Genomic DNA, 14,879 nt, shown 5'->3' with positions numbered 1-14,879 from the left:
CATCGAATCGAATCTCAGTTCATTTCAGCTCGAAAGTCTCAGCTCTCATTTCGTTCCGAGCAGTAAGCAGCATTTTTCTCGTATTTTCTTATTATCTTTCTTTCGCGTCTCGCTGGCATCAGAGGATCGTTTTGGGAACATAACGTATTGCACTTTAATTGTTACGTCGATAATTCGATGCGGGCGCTGATATCGACGGCGGCGGCGGCAACGAACGACCTCGATATCGGCACGGTACCGCGATAAAAAATTTTTCATTTAGTCGCCGCGATCTCGCGTAAGGTTATCTTCACTCCCCTGTTTTATTACGTGAGCCCGTTTCCCCAGGAAAAAGAAAGTTTCGTCGTGGTAAGGCTGCAATTTTCACGGGGACAGATCATATGTAAACAAGAAAATCCTGGTTGATAAAACTTCAACCTCGATACAGAGACACAGTCGCACTAATAATAGACGTTCTGCGAGTGCGAAGTGGAGCGGCGGTAGACTACAATTATTCAATCGCTTTGAAAATCTGACTTCGTTAACGTAATATATGCTGTGCAATTTATGCTCCGACCGCGGCAGCTTGAAATAATTTACTCCGCTCGCGACTAGAAACGAGCGTGAAGTTTAATTAGGCTCCAGTTTTGAAAATCAGCACAGACGATATCTAATTATATTTTAGCCAGGCGTAATAATATAGTAAAATTGATCAAGTAAATCGAATCGTTATTTACACGTACGTGGTATTCGTTGGTTTTCGCCGGGAACGTTCGCAGATCCCCAATCTATTCAAATTACCATAATTTATTTGATCCTATTCCGAGCCAAGAAATGAAATATTCATCCACCGGCGAAACAAACGCAGTTCTTTTATAACTCGTTTCGTATTGAATTAACGAGAGCAATACTCATTTTAATTACATTCGTTTCGAACGAAAAATTCGAAGTTGAGTTTTTTTGTTACTTTTGTTTAATTAAACATAATTAAATTCAATTAACGAAACCGGAGAAGGTAATTGTTCAACGATCTAATAAAATGAAACGAGCCGTGCTTTTATGAAATTTTCTACGTCGCTTACTGTGCTTTCGATTGTCATTGTTACGTGTCTCGTTTAGAGACCACAAGGACTAACTCCATTTTTCTAATGTTTTCATACTGTTGAAACACTTAATTTCGTTCGCGTGTATTTTATTTATTCATCTCTTTATTTATCCGCGAGGTGGAGCCCATTCTCTTACAAAGAGAATATAAATAAAAAGTCACTAATGTATAATAATACGATGCAGACGAAAACAAGGCACAAAAAACAGTTACAGACTAAGATAACACGAGAAAAATGCAGATGACGCTGCTGAAATAAAAACAGCGATGAATTGCAGCATAATTTTAATCAAATCGAAGGTGAAGTTCAATTGCTGCATAGAATATCGTACAATTTAATTTTTCATGTAATCTGAACCTAATTACAATGTATACGGCCTCATTAAACTCCTTTACTTTCGCCTTCATACAGTTAATTATTTTAACAAACGAATGGCTCATGTTTCCTTGTCCACATTAAAAGCCAAAAGAAACCGAGCAGCGTAAAATATTACGGTACATAAGGAAAACGACACGAAGGAAATAATAGAATTACGAAGCAAGATAACACGAGGAAAATCTGGGTAATATATCGATAACATGAAAATAACGAAGAGCCGAGCAATATTTTCAATCAAATCAAACGCGAGATTCAATTGGTGCATGGAATATTGTACAATTCAGTTCCGCGTGTCATCTCAATCCAATTATAATCCACGATTTCATTAAATTCCCTGACTTTCCCTTTTACAAAGTTAATTACATACTTTAGCAACCGAATGACTCACATTCGTATTTTGTCCACATTGAAAGTGGAAAGAACCACGATGGTCGTGGATTGTTTCCGTTTTCATCGTGGTCGTATTGGTTCATGGAGTCAGTGTTTCCGACTCATTGGTCGTTATGGCCGGCACGCTTTCCGCCATGGTCACGCAGTAGTTCCCCGCTTAATCTATAACAAGATAGCCGGGGACTGGTCTTGTTGGCTATCGCAGCTCGGCGTGCTCCGGGTTAATTGCGATCCGCGGTCACGGCGAGGCCTATTTCCGCCGCAGTTTCGATCGGACGTCGTTTCTCCGCGAACGAATTATTTGCGGTTTCCAGCTGATTGGCAAAAAACCGCTGTCGGACGCCCGGTACGCGATTTCCCGTTACACCGGACTCTCTTATTCCGAAATAGCTTTTCTTTCGCGTCGATCTTTTTCACCGGGGTTCGTCATGATCGATGGGACCGCGACTGTTCCCGGGATTGTTATGGAAACACGAGTATTCAGGCCATCGAAAACACCATCGCCCGACAATTGTCCAGATCTCTATCTTACAGTGCTCGAATAGTGGTTACTCGAATTCGCTAATCCGAGGATTGCTTTATGAGGATTTTTACAAGTGTCAGTCCAAATATACTCATTCAATTCGGGGTGTATTTGGGTCTGCCATCCTTGGATTAGGAGATATATTTATACCACGACTCGAATCCGGAGATCTTATTTTATACATTAATAGAGTGGTCTAGTTCTGTGTCGAGGGAAATCCTTAATTTTATTGGAACTGCTGCATATTGTATTGATTTACTCTTGGTTTATTTGTAATGTAATTATATCGTATAAAATCGTTGGAATGCGTTTTAAATATTTAACGAATATAAGTCCATAAATGTTTGCACACTAACAATTTCATGTTTTTCTGTTCTTCTTGTGAGTGGTCTATATCTAATTTTAAACATTTCTTCTCACTATATTTGCTGCGACAATTTTAATGCAACGTATTTGTAACATTTCAAATATGTTTTCTTCAAACATTGGAACAACTAAATACATTATTTCATGCTGAAATAATCTTTAGATGTTAAGATAATTATAATTTCTCAAAAAGAGTTTGAGGCGGTGTGCAAATATAATTGAATACTTCTACTACGAATTAATGAAATTGAAATTAAAACATATTTTGAAAATAAGAATTACCTAGAAACATTAATCTCAACGAACATTTCGCTAAGAAGATTACACACATATCTCCATTACCATTTTGATTCTACCAACTGCTACCCAGTGTCATCTACCACAAACACCTAATTCTTAATCAACATACAAACCCTTCAACAGTCTCCACCAATACCTTAACCCTTTAAGTGCCAAGAAATGATACATCGCTTCTTCACACACTTACGAAAACTTCCTTCTCGATTTTATTACTAATAAAAGAAGTCTAACATGTTTTCAATATTATATAAAAATCGTATGAACTTCAGATCGAAATTGACCGAAATATGAACTATAGTTTGTAATCATTCATCTTTGTTTAAAACTGTCTAGCATTTCTCGAATATGTATGAAAATTTCTCACTCAGGAGGTTACCCAAATTCCAATCTCGCAAATCACATCGACCATCTCACTCTTCGTATCCAATCACCACTTTCAACCGATTAACCAAACCCATCCGTATCCTATAACACGTTGAATACCATGAAGGTTACCGATGACCCACAACCAAATCGAGTTATTATAGTTCACTCAATGAAACGATGATTATTTGAAAACATTTCTATATTTTAAATAATGCTACTCAGTACGGTGACATTCAGCTAGATGAACGTGCATAATAATAAAACAATTTAATCAAATAGTTTAACATTATATTTTTTCCATGTTGTGTGTTTTGCTCTGACATCGAGTGGCATTCTACGTGACAAACATATCAAACCCTACACGCGTCTTCATTCATCGATCACCAATCTCCCAGCAGATATGACCCTCTCCAGGAGCACTCCGAGAGGATCGGAGTCCGTGGCCGCGAAACTAGTTTTCTTCGATACCGTTATCGCTTATCGTTCTTATTCGGCGTCAGCTGTCGTGATGCCCGATCACGCGAGAGGCAAAACCTGGGCTGGCCAACCCGGCCGGCCGGTCTGGTCTGGATATCGCTTGGTACACGTCGCCGGACCTGTGGACCAATCGGCTGCCCGCGGCGAAGGGAAACGGCGAATCACGTTTAGACTATAGAGAGCCGAACGGAGTCGAGCGGTCTCCGGCGCGTCTGTTGCGCGTTCTCTAGGCTTCCTCCCCTTTGGTGCGGCTCCCGCCTCGCGACATCGCTCTTCGCGGGTGCTCATTCGCGTGTCAGACGTGGTTGAGGTAGGACGCGCGCGCGTGCTGACGGTGCTCCCGTGCACGCATCTGTGCATTCTATTCCCCCTCTCTTTTCCTTCTCTGTCACTGTGCGTTGTGCATCAACTGCATACACGTCGCAAGCTCGAGGCCGCCGTCACCATTCCACGTGCGCGTATCGACGCACCAGGCTCGCCTTGGCACCACGACACTTCGGCCCCTGCGCTCGACACGGAAACGGACTCACGTGTCACTTTCGCGTGCAACGTGCATTCTTCTGCTTTCTGTCGCAGGTACGTTAGACATGTGGGATTGGGTTGTTGGAGGTCTGTTGGTGTTTTTTGGATTTTGTTGATATGCGGTTTAGAGTATGGGATTCACTTTTTGGAATCTGGATCTTTGATCGATGGAGATGATCCTGGTTGGGCAGTTACGTGGGCAAATTGTTTCATTGGTACTTTTATTAGTTTCTCATTGTTTTAGGATTTGGTTTATAGTTCACTGGAATTCTTTTATTGTTGGTTTCCTGGAAGAGAATGGAATCACGTTTACACCGTGAAATTACGGTTGGTGTGCTCGTTGAGTATCTGTAGCAGGAAAATTGTAATGCGTTTCGAATGTGGATTATTTTGATGCTTGTTGATTTGTGCTTGGGAGATTCACGAGTTTCCCGTATTTCGTGTTAAGAGATTGGAGAAATGTTATTCTCTCTTCATTCATTCTTATGGCAGTTTATGCCTTCCTATACAAAACAACATTACATGTTTATTATCAATTTAATATTTTCATATGTATATTCATATAATAATAAATCCCTGACTGTCATTTATGTCTACACTCATGCTCAAATTAATTCCCCTACCGCTTTAAATAATTCAAATGCACTTTGTTGTATCTTGGGTCACCACAGCAGCCACGATCCTTAAATTCATTATAATCCTTTCTACACAGGCTGCATTCATTCCATCCCAGTCCCTCTGACCTTCGAACAATCTGAATACACGTTTCCTACCGGATCTAAATCAAACCTCAGCAATCCTCACGATATTGATCCACGAATCTTCAATACCGTCCTCTATACTTCCCACTTTCTACATACTCTAAACTTTCGCCTGTTCGAACCGTAGTTCCCCGACTCTACCGAACTTCGCCAAACTCTGCCAAACTCCAACCGATTTCCAAGTCGGCGACGGGGGTAGATCGCGCGCGATTAACGCGACGGTAAAATGGAAAGTCGTCGGAATGCGGCACGAGACCGGCGCGCGTTGCCGCAATTCGGCATTGTTTTTCTGGGTCAAACGCGCGACCTTGCATATTCGCCGGCAGGAAGTTCGTTCCGCGGCCGTGCGGCGAACACGTCGCTCGGAGAGGGTGGGCGAGCGCATGCGGCGATAGTCGCCATAGCGATGAACGTGGCCCGTGGCATCGGCGCTCGCTCGACAATCGAAACTTAATCTGCCGCGCGCGGCGAGCAGGCCCGATAATTGCCGGACGGAATTTTATCGGCAACGACGCCGGCCACGTCAATACCGAGCATCGTTGTTTACGTTCTCCTGCCCCCTACCTCGATTTCACTCACTCTCCCTCCTCATCGTTCGTTCAGTTTTCTCTGATTCCTGAACGTCACTGCGATATTGCAAGCTGAAGTCAGCTGAATCTTCACTTGTATTCTTTCGTCATCCCTAATGACAGCGCGACCTTTCATGTTAACACGTTGACTGTGACGGTGTCACCGATGACCGGAGCTTCCAAATTATTTTTAGTAATTTAATATTATTAAGTATTACCACACAAAACGCTCGGAAGTCTCGTGGCAGTCAACGTGTTAATCCTTTTTCTTGTAACATCGTATCAAATTTCTGATGAAAATTTGGTACTTACTGTTTGGTAATTTATATAATTTTGGTAATTTGGTCCTTACGTATTATAAGGAGCACCTTTGATTTTTAACTGAAGATCACGCTGATCTGGGGTTAGATCTGGATTAGTGTTTATTTAATATTATAGCGGATTATTATCTCCTTGTCAATGATTTATTTCATCACTATGATCGATACAACTATTTCATTGTTAATTGTTTATTAGAAACAGAAACAATTTGTATGCTTGTTCTACGTCTACATTTACTTCAAACGTTAAGGATTGATGATAAAAAAGTAATATCTAATTCACGAGCCTGACACGATATTGTAGGTCAAGGAGTTAATATTTTTTAATTTTTATTATTATTATTATTGTTATTACTATTATTATCAGTATTTTATTTTTTGAAAACAAAGGTAGTCTATATAATACGTAAGTATAAAAAATGTTAAACTAAATTTCTGAATAACAGACCTGTGACATTACGAATAATTATATCAGAAGCTAATAAAATACGTATGTATGTGTCAAAAGGAAATATCGAGTCATAGTGGTTATAGGTGATCGATTAACTCGAAGACAATTATAATAGGACGATTAATGTCGGATAAAATGTTCAGTAATGTAAATAACCGGATAATAGTGTAACGTAAGAACTGCGATATCCAATAATTAGTAATTGTTTTTAATACCATATATCTTTGTTGCGAAAGAACAAGTGATATATAAAATACACAAGATTCTCATGGCAGTCAGTGCGTTAATATTCATGTGCTAAATTTTAATTATGAACCTTTTACTAATATGCTCTATATACTTGATGCTCCAAGAAGCTTAAGAAAGAAAAAAGTTGATTTCTTTTCATCCATTTAAGTCGCCCCTTAACTCTTTGCAGACGAATGTCGACATTTCGGCGAGATCAAATTTTTTGTATTTGGAAGACTAAGTCGTAAACAGATGATTTAATTATTCGAACAGCAAGAGATCAGCATGTAGTTTCCTTTTTCTTCTATTGTTTAACACATTAAGCGCCACGGAAATCTCGAGCGTTGTATATAATGCTGATTCTTTCGTAGCAAAGATAAGTAGAAATAATTATTAATTGTTTGGCGTTATAATTTTTACATTACAATTGATATATAATTCAGCTTCATCTGCTGAAGGTTTTGCATATTCCAAAGAATCTTCGTTCGCAAATGGTTAATCGGAAAAATCTTCATAGAGCGGCAAGTCATCTCGCTTCTAAAAATCCTTGATTAATAGTACTGTGACCGTCGGTATGCTGATTAGTACACAAGTGCGTCTTCCGACTGTATCGTCGTGCGAGACGAGCCTTCCTCGACTCGCGATGCTAATATCGACTGTTGTCGGTCGCGTAAACTGCGCCGCGATACTTCCGACAGTAAAACGTATTCGCGCCGCGAGTTTTCCCGGGAAATTTATGTGAGTCCGCTTGTTGGAATCGCGCCGCGTGTCGCCGGACGATTGAACAAATTCATCGTGGCACGGCACGCGGATTTTCCGATAACGAGGCATACTGAATGGGACAGGCTCTGTATTTCTCTTTCCTCCTCTCACGCTTTGTCGTTCGCGTCGGAAATACGCGTGGGCGGTTGATGGATATTCGAAATAGGAGCACTGCTGAAAGAGAATTCTTTCAGCGATATTAATCGCTGGGATATCGATGTAATCTTCGATATTTTCTGCGTTTATTATTGCGTGACGATTGTTCTCATTTTATTTCGTTCCTTCGAAAAGGTAGAACACAATCTGGTAGATGTTGTAATTAAGCGCTTATGAATTATGATCGTTCATTTCAAATTTATGTTGAGAAATTGGTTCAGAATTTTATTTTTTTGGAACGAATTACTTCAGAAAGGAATTCTAATTTTGGTTTTTTAGTCTGCGTTGTATCGTTTACTGCGAATTTTCCAATTTATTAGTTCGATTTTATTCGAGATGCATCGAGGTTTTGGATTCGATGGTTTTTGTTTGGCAGTTGATGCCACGGAAACGTGATTTCATTGCTCTCAAACCTACCTGATGAATAAAAATGTTCAGTTTTAATATTGTGCGTTTCGCGAGGAATATTTTTTAATAATCTAATAACGTGAATATTAATGTAGTAATTGTTTTATAAAACTACGTTTATTTGTGTAGATCCCCTATACGAGAGTTTTCAGAAAATATGAAAACGTAAATATCAACTTCATGCATTTTAACGTATGGAAATCGCGGAAAAAGTATAAAATGTAACATTTGATAGAATCTGATGCAACTTCACTCCGTTTTTAATTTCCTGAAAGCTTCGTTAAGAGGAGGAAAATATCTTTCAATTTAATTTCGTCGCAGTTGTGCGTGAATATTCGATCTTGTATAAATTTCTGAAGTCAGATATACATTTTGCAATAAAATACAGAATCGTTAAAGCGTTAAATTACAGTAACAAGTAAATAAAGGGAGCAAGTAGTACAGAAATAAAAATCAGGAAAAATAAGGATTGTAATCGTGAATGTAAGTTGTGAAATTCAGCGAGATAGGGTTCGTTGCGTTGATTTCTAAATCGGAAGCTGTTCGTGTTTCGATAAAAGAGGAATAAGTATTTAATCGAAAAAATGTCCAAGCGCTGAGCGTTAAGAATCCTGTCGTTCATGTTCATTTCCATCTACACTGCCGACAGGATATTTGAACAATTTTTCTTTTCCTTTTAAGAACAGTTTAATATAACTGAATAGCGTTTGTAAATATTTTCACTGTTAAAAATAAATAACGTCTGAAATGTTTACGGTCTGCCTGAAAGGACTAACTTACAGATTTCTTAAAATAGTAAACAAAGAAGTACAAGAGCTGATTTTTTCACAATAATTTCATGTTGGATTTGTTGTTGCAATTTCTTCGTTATCATTAAAAGATATTTTTAAATGATTTCCCTTCGATTTTCGTCATTTCAATAAGCTATGTTGAATTGTTAAGTAGTACTAAGTTTGTAGTTTTCCGTTGTTTAACATGCATATTGACAAACATTTTTGATAAAAGTATTTTCGTTTGCAATTGAAATTGACACGTTAATGACTTGAAAAGTCTTTCGACGTTTTTAGAAAGCTATGCAAATGAAAGAAAACTATATACAGTGAAAGAAATGCAATGAATTATGCAATTATATAGTCACTCTAAAGAAATATTGAAATGAATTAAAATGCGTACAAAATTTTCAAATGAATATATTTCAGACCAAAGATTATCAATGTTCATAAGTTTTAATATTGCCACCAATAGTTTAGGAAAAAAATTCAACGGTCATTAAGGTATTAGCATTAAACATACCGACACTTTGCATGTACTTATTCCTACCGTAATGAAAGTAAACCGGTTAGGCAATAAATTTTTCTTACTGAAAACAAAAACAGAAAGAAATATCAAAATTGAAAAACTGATTAATTGAACAATATAGGAATCGATATATCGTTAAATGAACGAAAGAAAACGTAGAATTTTCAAACAAATTTAAAAACCGGTCATTTGACCGATTGCCGTACGTTTAATAGTAAAATTTCGTTCGTAGAACTCAGTCCTGCAAAATTTTTATTTACAAACACGGAGCATGAGCGAAGATTCAATAGCGATATATGCGCGGACATCTCAAATATTCCCAAATTCCTGCGAGCCGTCGCGACATCGGATGTTGACATTCGGTGATGAATTTTGCGTGTGTGTTCTCTTGACCCGCATGAATAATTCACAGCGTGATTTTACGTACTGCGGGTAATTGCCGACGAAAACAGCGAATCCCAGGCTGGCGTGACGAATTCACGGGAAGCTTGACAAGGTGATTCGAGGCGAATTGCTAATGCTATTGCGATGATGCCAATAACGAGATTATTTGTCTTTGTTACTGAAGGTTTCGCGGATTTTTCCCCTCGAGCTCGGAACTCGGTCCGGTTTACAGGCAAAGTATAACACAACTTCGACGACACGTAATCTGATTTTCACACGTTTAGGAGGCAAGCTGATTATCGAGGTTGTTTTTGGATTCACAAAAGTTCAAGCCTAGAGTATTGCTCAAATAGTTTCTTCGAAAAGTAAATCTTGGAAATAAGTGCAAATTTAAGAAATTTGTATTTCTTATTTCGCGGTCTTTTGGTTTTCAATAGTTATATCATTAAGCTTGTAGGGTGCGTTCACGAAGGTAGCGAGAAAAGGCACCTGGTTTAAAATGTTTTTGGTTGTTAATGAAGAAATGTCGTGTAAAGAAAGTTTAATATATTATAATCCAGTTGTAAAGCTATAAAATATTGGCTGGTTATTCTGTATGAGTTGTATTTGATATTCAGTTTGTAAATTTGGGCAATAACAATGAAAAGAAAACTCTTTCGTTTTTTTTTCTAAGAGTAAATTATTTTTTGAAAGTAACTTAAAGAGATAGAATATATTATAGTTTCTTATTATTCTGATTTGGAAAGATGAAGCTTGTTGATTATTTTATTAACAGAGAATTTTATAATCAGATTTCACGAAAATTTCTTTGGTTTTTTTTTATCTAAAAATTCTATAATATTGACAAATTTTGTTTTGTTTTTTTAAATAGTCGAACATTTTTGAAAAATGATTATACTTGAAAATTTAAATAATAAATTCTACATGCATAAATATGCAAAGAAAAATAATAAAAATTCATAACTTCGTGACCTTTCGAATAAACAATGCTTTTACGTTATTTTGAAGTAAACGAAGTTTTTCCTATATGTCATTAATTATTCCAGTAATCGCGTTGTTTTGAATTTCATTTGGAATTAGTTAATGCAAGAATTTTAATTTTTTCATAATTATCTCACTGTACAATTATTTTTGTTTGCCATTGTATGTTTAAAGAAATTTTATACGCTTCGCTATCAATAAATTGTGTTCATTTCGTATAGCGGAATAATTGTACTCTTTGTTCATATCACTCGTTGCGAGGAGCTCCGTATTCTCGGTATTGCGACATTAATTCTGAACCAATTAACCGTTTTGTAGTTGCACTCGTGAATCACCGCATTATCGTATCTCGCTGCAATTTCTCTGACATTTTTACTTTCTTGTTGTTTCTCTCTGCACACGGTCATTCGTTCGTTGCGTAAAGGCATGAGACAGCGGGAACGTGAACTCAACAGAATCATAATTTCGTTTCCGGAATGCAAGAGGTCGCGCACGAGGAAATTATCCGGAAAATGTGAAAATTCTATGCAGCTACCCCCCGATAAATTTTCCATTTTCCCTAAACTTCCTTGTTAACCCTTAACCAGATAACTGTGTTTTACGAATATACACGTCATCTTAAAACTTGAAATAGTACTAATTCTCTTTCAACGGTAAATTATCTAGTTTTCTCAGATGAACACATAATTTTTTTTTGTTTTGCTTTGGTTTTTCATTAAAATATACCCTAGGTGTATTCGTCCTGCGTTTGACGAGTACATACTTCATTTTTTCATTTTATTGCGTGTAAAATGGGAGATTTTTGAAACTAAATTCCACGGTTAACAGGTTAATACAGTTTCACCACATCTAATGGTGTCTTCATTATTAAACACTTTTTACGGAAATATTGGGTAACAGTTAGGAAAGAAGTTTACACGAACGTGAAGCTATCAAGCATTAATCAATAGATTCAGCAAAAAGATAAGACTCTTTGTATTTATTTGAATTTGTCAACTTATATTTTGTTGAGTAAACGTTGTCGTTGATTAAAAACCAGACTTCTATATTATGATATATAAATAAAAGTGCGAAACAAACAATTCCATTCAAAGTCGATAGAAAATTGTTGAATATAATAGATAATGTACAGTTTGATAAAGATTAATTTAATGAAGCAAAAGTTGTTTTTGAACTTGTTTAAAAAGATGATAAGATATTTTGGCCAATCCAATACTCTGCATAATTTAATAGTGACGAACGTTTACAGTAACCAAATATTTTTCACATCGGTTCCATAGTTTGGCAGTTACATCATTCTAATACGATGTCGTTTCAGTTCATTTATTAAAATCATCTTTATACCACATTTCTTCGAAGATTTCTATTAACACTATGCTGCCTAGTCACGAGCATACTACTCATGTTTTCACGATCCGAACAGGTTACGAATTAAATCATGTTAGCATTTTATTAATTATCATCCAAAGACAATGTAGGTTTTTAAAAATCGTTTTAGATCGCATTCGTTAGATTAATTGCTTCAATCATTCTAACTTATTATATATAAATAAAGTATGGTATTAAGTAGTATTAACTGGACATCTCATTTTTGAGAGTTTTAATGAAATCGTCATACAGCACCCAAAAATTCTATTGCGCCACACAATTTTACTCTAAAATACGTCAAATGAACGAAAACAAGAGATCTTACTCTTCCAAATTTCAATAAAACGTACGATTCCATTAAAAGATTCCAATAAATTCACAAGTACATCGAGAAACAAACATTCAAATCACGGCTAACAGAATTTTACAGCGCGGACATAATTTACTATACCGTGATGACGCAATTGCAGTTCTTTTTCGACACGAAAAACGTAAACGGTGACCTCGGGTGACACGTTGAGACGACATCGGGCTTAGAAACCTTGGCCCTGCTTCAAACAGAAACGAAAAAATATATAAACGTATGCATGGAACAAGACAGTTGTTCCACGGGCACGTGTTTACTTTTTCTCCGGCGACGAGTCGAGCGCTCGTGCGCGGATATACAAATAACGTGAAAATTTCCGCATTCGAAAACACGTTAAAAGACCCCGTATGTCGAGCCCGAGCAATTTGCTCGCGGCGATTCTCGGCGTCGCGGCACGAACGGCACTCCTTTGGGAGGCCATCCAAATCGCGTCGTTTGAAATAAAATCCTCTGGTTGACGTGAAAGACCGGTTAATTAGCATCCACCTTTCGGTACCCGTATTTTTTCCCTTCGTTAACCCTGAGGCAATGAATGCCGAGTTATTTTGACCCAACGTAGCTCTTCACTCATTCATATATTCGTCTATTTATTGACCTTGCTACGTTTGTTGAGTATTTTTTGATGCAATAAGCTTTTCATTATTTTAGCATCGTATTTTGTTTGTACAGGATGTAACGAAATGTTCGCACATTGTTGTCGTAGCGTAATTCTACAGCTTTGATTTGATGGGCTTTGAGGTAAAGAAGCTGCCCTAAAATTTCCTTTGCCCTTAAAGAAAAGGGTTAAAATTTTGTATTGTACCATCGTCTTCTACTCATCGCGAAGCCAAATAGTCTCAGAGGAACCATGAGTCAAAATTGAATATTTTCGTTATAAATTGCTGTTGAATTTCGTGCGGAAGGGTAAAGTAACACGATATCGATTGTCCTTTTTTTGTTACACGAATATCGATTAGTCAATGACCATTCTTAGCTGGACAGCGGTTGCTTAATCCGTTCGTCCTAAACGGTATACATAGGTTTACTATTAATTGAATTTTTTACATTTGGAATCTCGAATAATTTTCACCCAACAGTAGCTGTTATTATATTTATACAGCTGCATATTTATTAATAAATTTATTATCAATGTGACCGATCGGTCATATATGTAGCTAATGATGCTGCGGAGTTATGTCTACTGATTGGTCGCAAATAATTATATTTCAACACATTCATTGCCAATGTAAACGTTCGTCACTGACAGGGAAATTTATTGTCGAGTGGCAGTGGAACCAGTTGGTTCAATGTTTTTTATTATACTAATTTATTATACTAGGATTCAGTATTTTAGTATTTAATCAAGAAGACTTCGGCACTAGGCATACACCCATCTAGTTCACAACGAATATGTTAATTTATTTAATGTGCTAATTCATTTATATGATAATACACATATAACGTTCCGAGAATCACAAAAATGCGAATAAAAAATGGTAAAAATAGCATGATTTCTTCTTAGTATGACTATTATGTTTTTTAATTTAATTTTCATGGAAGATGGTGTTTCATAATTGAACCACGTGTTTAGCAAAACGAATATTTCTGCAGTTTTCGGTAACTAAGGTAAAACGTAATTTTTTGAGAAACATGCATCACGTAAGTTTGACCATTATGATTCTTAGGTAACTGCAATGTACAGTTAATAATATGCATACAATTTCTCGTGGAATTTCTTTGTAAAACTTACGTAAAGAGGAAATTTTATTGCGGGACAAAATGGTCATCCGTTTTCTGAGGGTTAATTTATTACCTACTCGGTTGGAGACTTTTGTTTCAGTGCTGAGATAGGAGTGTTTAATATTTTACAAAATGAACAGTGAAAAAACTCGTTTCGAGGATCAACGTCCGATAAATTGACAGTTTGAACAGACAGACCATTGAATATGAATTAAGACAAATTTTGTAAATACGATGTAAAAAAGGGGAAGCTTATATTATTTCTTTTGCAGTATCGTTTGAAATTTCACTCTATTTAAAACTAATCAATCTCATAATGAAATCTGCAGAAATAATTTATTTCACTTTTTGTCCATCAATTTCGATGAAATCTATAAGTTAATGGCTTTAGAAGTATGACAGTTAGAATATTCGTAATTATAAATTTTGTTTCTGCATTTAGAAAATAATCATTTTCTAGGATTCAGAGAATCAATTGAATGTTTCTTTTCTGGAATGAAGGAACATTGTTAACATAATAACTAGGCTTACCTCAGACATGATGTAATAGACCGTTGTCGAATGATGACGAAATCGATTTATTTGAAAACTAGACAACTTCTTCCAGACGTTATCTTAAATTGTGATGACTCTATAGTTTCATTGTTTTCTACTATAATCTGTATTCAACACTTTTAATTTTAATCTCAATCTTCGTTG

At 36.7% G+C, this 14,879-nt stretch overlaps 2 protein-coding genes across 11 annotated transcripts in view; both read left to right on the top strand.

Moving 5' to 3' along the window:
• Sesn (Sestrin) overlaps positions 1–14,879 on the top strand; it is a 319,665-nt gene that overhangs the window by 74,561 nt on the left and 230,225 nt on the right. The gene's annotated exons all lie outside the window — the stretch shown is intronic.
• The window catches only part of LOC116431331 (uncharacterized), a 29,469-nt gene continuing 18,747 nt past the window's right edge, over positions 4,158–14,879 (top strand). Inside the window, exon 1 of the mRNA XM_031986598.2 lies at positions 4,158–4,461. The gene's annotated coding sequence lies outside the window, so the exon portion shown is untranslated. The remainder of the gene's footprint in view (positions 4,462–14,879) is intronic.

Source organism: Nomia melanderi, chromosome 9 (genome assembly GCF_051020985.1).
Source record: "Nomia melanderi isolate GNS246 chromosome 9, iyNomMela1, whole genome shotgun sequence".
In the NCBI taxonomy this organism is placed as follows: domain Eukaryota; kingdom Metazoa; phylum Arthropoda; class Insecta; order Hymenoptera; family Halictidae; genus Nomia; species Nomia melanderi.
The sequence above is the reverse complement of the archived record's forward strand: the minus strand, read 5'-3'. Positions and strand labels throughout refer to the sequence as shown.